The 4,632-nt window shown below is 40.4% G+C and overlaps 1 long non-coding RNA gene across 1 annotated transcript; it reads left to right on the top strand.

Annotated features, from left to right (window-relative positions):
* Positions 1-643: 643 nt before the first annotated feature.
* On the top strand, positions 644-3,128 carry LOC128629308 (uncharacterized). Its single transcript, XR_008393683.1, has 2 exons — positions 644-1,237; positions 2,871-3,128. It is a non-coding gene; the product is annotated as an uncharacterized LOC128629308 (long non-coding RNA).
* Positions 3,129-4,632: the final 1,504 nt, after the last annotated feature.

Below are 4,632 nucleotides of genomic sequence, written 5' to 3'. Positions count from 1 at the left end.
GAACTATGATTGTAGTCCCGTATATACGTCGAACCTTTAAAGGTTCCCCAAGAGTGAGAAATCAAAGATTTACCTTTTTTTTTTTTTTTAAGAAAGCTATTTTTCTTTCATGACGCCTTAAAGTAAGTTTTAAAAGATACCGTCACAGTTTTCAATCTAGAACCATTAACAATTCTTTGCGTGTTCCTCTGGAAGAACCCTTAACAGTATTACTGTACATGTAACTTCACAATATCGTGTTCTCTTATCCGCAGGACCCATTTAGGAAGCAAAGAACCCTTGATTATCAAGTTACACCCTGAGGAACAATTTTATTCTGGACGTTCACTTTCCCATCTAGCCCCCTGAAGCGTTTCGGGGGAACCCTTACAGGTTCTATGTAGAACCTCTAAATGTAGAATCTACCCTTTAAGGTACTGGAAAGACACGTTTAAATATAGAATCTTCCTCTCGGAGATGTCGAATTTTTACAAACCGATCGGTTCCTTGTCAGATGGCGTTTAAAGTAGAACCCCTTTCGGGAAAACCTAAGATTCCCCTCGATTATTCTTGGGAAAGTTTTTTATTCCAAGAAGATGCATTGACTTTTCAAAGGTAAATGAGTGTACGCTGTTGTGGGGGGGGGGGGGGGGGGGGGGGGTATTTCATCTAACCACCTGAGAGTTTTTAAATCCCTCTTGGGGAACTCATAAGGGTTCCTATGCCTAACTTTACAACAGAGTGTTTCCTTATCGTACAACAACTTAGAACTCAGACCCTTAAGGAACCGTTTTATTCCGAGAACGTCCGATCAAAACCGGCCTAAAGGTTTAATCTCTCTGTTGGAACCCTAGAAGGTTCTATGTAGAACCTCAAGACTGGTGTTTCAAAGTAGAACCAAGCTATAACTTCGAAAACCACTTGAGAAACCATTTTCTCAATTGGACAAGGGACATCCCCAGTGACAAGCAGTCACTGAACCGTGATAGATGCAGGGTATTTTAGTACTAGAGTGAGGAGAAATCATTCTAAACCATATCCTTAATCTATGATTGAGATTACAGAGAGTTTGCTTTGTGTGTGTGCGTGTGTGTTTTGAGCCACTCTTTATGCAACGTGTATTCTACAGACTACTAAATGCTCTTTTCAAACCTTCGAGGCTGAGAGAAAGAGAAAAAAAAAAACAACTCCCACACACTAAAAACTCCTACAAACAACTCAGAAGATGGACAATAGCAGGAGGAAAATGTACAAGAAGGTAAATCTATACAGTATAGTTTCCACACACACACACACACACACATACTGTACACACACTGGTAGCTTACGAGCTTCTTTACTTTAAGGGTTCTGCCAGGGCATTGACTTAACATTAAATGCCTAAATGGATTTTGTCACATAAACAACCTGCAGGGGTTTCCTTAAAATGTTCCTGGTTCTTCAGTGGAAATTACACGCAGTATTAGACATCAGGGTTCTCTCTCGGCCTGGAGACACGGCTGTGCTCTCCATCTGCCCCGCCGCAGGCCTGAACGTTAGTGCTGGGTTATTAATTCACCTGCAGCACTGTCGTGTCTCCCGAGCCATCGCATAACCCCCCCCCCCCCCCCCCCCCCCCCCCCCCACCCCCCCCTCGTTTTATAATCCTGCACAGACGGAGCGCTTTAGACACCGCTTTACGTTTTTACGCACGACGGTCGATTTCACGTGCGATTATGCGAGTAGTACGTGTTCACCGTGTTATGGAGTAAATGCTTGTGACATTATGTAAACAACGTGGGATCGCAGGCATCTAATTAACGTGGAAAAAAATAATGTCAGGTCAGAAAAATATGAAGCGTGGCGGGGGGTGGGGGGGGGTTCACGTGAAATATAAAAACACGCTCTACACGTGAAATAATAATGTGAGAATGAATAGGGGGGAAAAAATCTCATGTCAAAATACAAGAATCATGGTGGGGGGGGGGGGGGGGTCATGTGGAACAAACACATGCACTGTTAAAATAAATGAATCATGTGTAAAAAAAAATAATAATAATAAAAATGGAAGAAGCATATGAAGAAAATGAAAATGAAGAAATCATGTGTAAAAAGAAAAAAAAAAAAAGAAAACCCTGCTGGAAAAAAAACAAAACAAAAAAAAACAATAGAAACCTTCATAAAATTTGTAATGGTTTTAATGCTTATAATGGGAATTGTATAGGTTTTAATGGAAATTGTAATGGTCCCTATGGGTCTCTACTGGTATTTTATCTTCCTTCTATTGGTGGCTTGTTATGTCTAGTGGATACCATTAAGGACCTACATCCTTAACCTTAATACTTCCAACTATGTAATGGAAACCATTTGGTAATGGGTTTTAATGGTTAACAGCTAATGGTTTGTAATGGTATTTGTAGTTGAAACAATTAGAATTTCTCTGAAGGTTTCTATTGTTTTTTTTTTTGGTTTGTTTTTGTTTGTTTGTTTGTTTGTTTGTTTGTTTTCCGAACAGGGAAACAAAACATTACACTACACGTGAAAATGTTTGAAACGTAACGTCCAACCGAGGTGTGAAAATCTCCTGTGTGAATCATGTGATTATTCATTTGTGTGACTTTTCCCTGTACTGGATCTCACAACCTCAAAACTGGCATCAAATCTAGAGCAAGTTGATCACAGATAAGAGAAGCAATAAATCTAATCTAATCTAATCAAATACAATACAGAAAGCACACACACACACACACACACACACACACACACACACACACACACACACACACACAAAACATGAAGAAATGATAGAACTAATAACAAATCAAAACACAACATGGTTTTCTGGGAAAACAGATCTTCTCTTGGTCCAAAACAGAACAGCGTGTTTTAATGAATAATTAATGATGTTACAGCACACCGAACCATGCCAGTGTCAATATAACACCGGCCGTGATGGGAAAAGCTCAGGATGAACCGATCGACCGAGCCGAAGCAGAGCCAAACTCAGCCGATCCATCTCACATGAAGTGCAGCAAACTTGCATCATACGCTTTATTTACCGAGCAATACTTACATCTATTTCTGGTGGCCAGCATTGACACAAACACTCTCCTGCCTCGAACGATAAATTTACTGACTCTTTTTTTTTTTTTTTTTTTTTTTCCAGCAAACATACAGAGCTAGTTAGCAAAATCAACAAGCCAAGACACTGCTATGATTTAAACAGGAGATAAGTGCCATGATAAATATTACTTCTCTGCTGTAAAATCTCCTCACATCCACTCAGACCGTTCCACACTGAGAGAAACCTGTACCCCCACCCCACCCCACCCCTCCCGTCCTCTCTCCTCCCCACCCCACCATCATTACCCAGTGAAGCACAACAACAAAAAAAAACATGCTCTCTTACCTGGCTGTTAGCTGTATCACCCAAGCAGCATGTTTACACCACATATGTAAAGATAGTACCTTTTTTTTTTTCAAAAAAAAAAATTAACATACAATCCTATAACTCGAAAAACCAATTCAAAAGCTGCTGAACTTTCTTCACAGCTTCTTTTCTAACTTCTTTGCTAACTTTCCTCCACTCAGGATTTCTAGTACTAGCTATCTTTGCTAGTCCTGTTTTTAGACACTAGGAAATTCCCGGACTTTTTTTTTTTTTTTTGTCCCCCTCTGTTAATTTAGTACGAAATAAATATCTTAAAGCTGTAAGGAATTGTGCAGGAATGTAGCAAAGGACGTAAGAGACGTCTATATTATGTGAGTCTTAGGAGAGCGTTAACACGAACTGCTAGTGTGTGCCGCCTGATGGCTTTATTTATCGCAGTAAATGACTAAGGTGAGTCTCACTTGGTGAATCAGCAGGTGTCAGATCTCGGCAGCAAAGAAACAGCAAAGTTGAGTGGGCACACACACACACACACACACACACATGTACACACACACACACACACACACACACACACTTTTGTAGTCTCTGAGGAGCACTCCACCTTTGCTAGCGCTATGTGGGCTGATTCCAGAGGCACCCACTGAAGAGGCATGATTCACCCAACCCTCTGTTCATGTTCGTGTGTGTGTGTGTGGTAAATAAATGTAAAACAGTGATTAGCATGTTGCTGCCTCTAACTCTCTCTGCCCAAGCCACAGCTCTTCTTAATATCCATCAGAACACCCTGATCCACCCGTCGAACCTGTCTAGCTGAGGTTAGACGTCTCAGTGAAATGTATCATGGGTAATCCTTTAATACGCACTGTCTGCTTCTACACTTAGTACGTCAGACATCGACCACAGGAGGTTTGAAGCATCTGTGGGAAAGTCTCACTGCTTGGTAATCAAAATCATTACTTGTCACAGGTGGACAAATCATAACAAATTCATTAGCTAGACCACTGCACAAGTCGAAGCTCAGGAAACTAAGCGACAAAGCTGTAAAGTTGTTGCTGACGTAACGTAATAGCATATGGTGAGAGTTAGGTAGATATGCGCGTTAATACTGACACAAACGGGTATATAAATGTCTGTGAAGGAGATGACTGGGCCTTTTCTAAGAATGTTTTTTTTTTTTTTTTTTTTTTTTTAAAGTAGCACATTGTGTTTGTTAAAAAAAAAATTAAAAATTAAAAATGTCAGCAAGTCATTGGCCAACATTTGGCTTTGAGCGGTGGTGT

Source organism: Ictalurus punctatus, chromosome 28 (genome assembly GCF_001660625.3).
Source record: "Ictalurus punctatus breed USDA103 chromosome 28, Coco_2.0, whole genome shotgun sequence".
Taxonomy (NCBI): Eukaryota; Metazoa; Chordata; class Actinopteri; order Siluriformes; family Ictaluridae; genus Ictalurus; species Ictalurus punctatus.
This window is presented reverse-complemented; position numbering and strand designations above follow the sequence as displayed.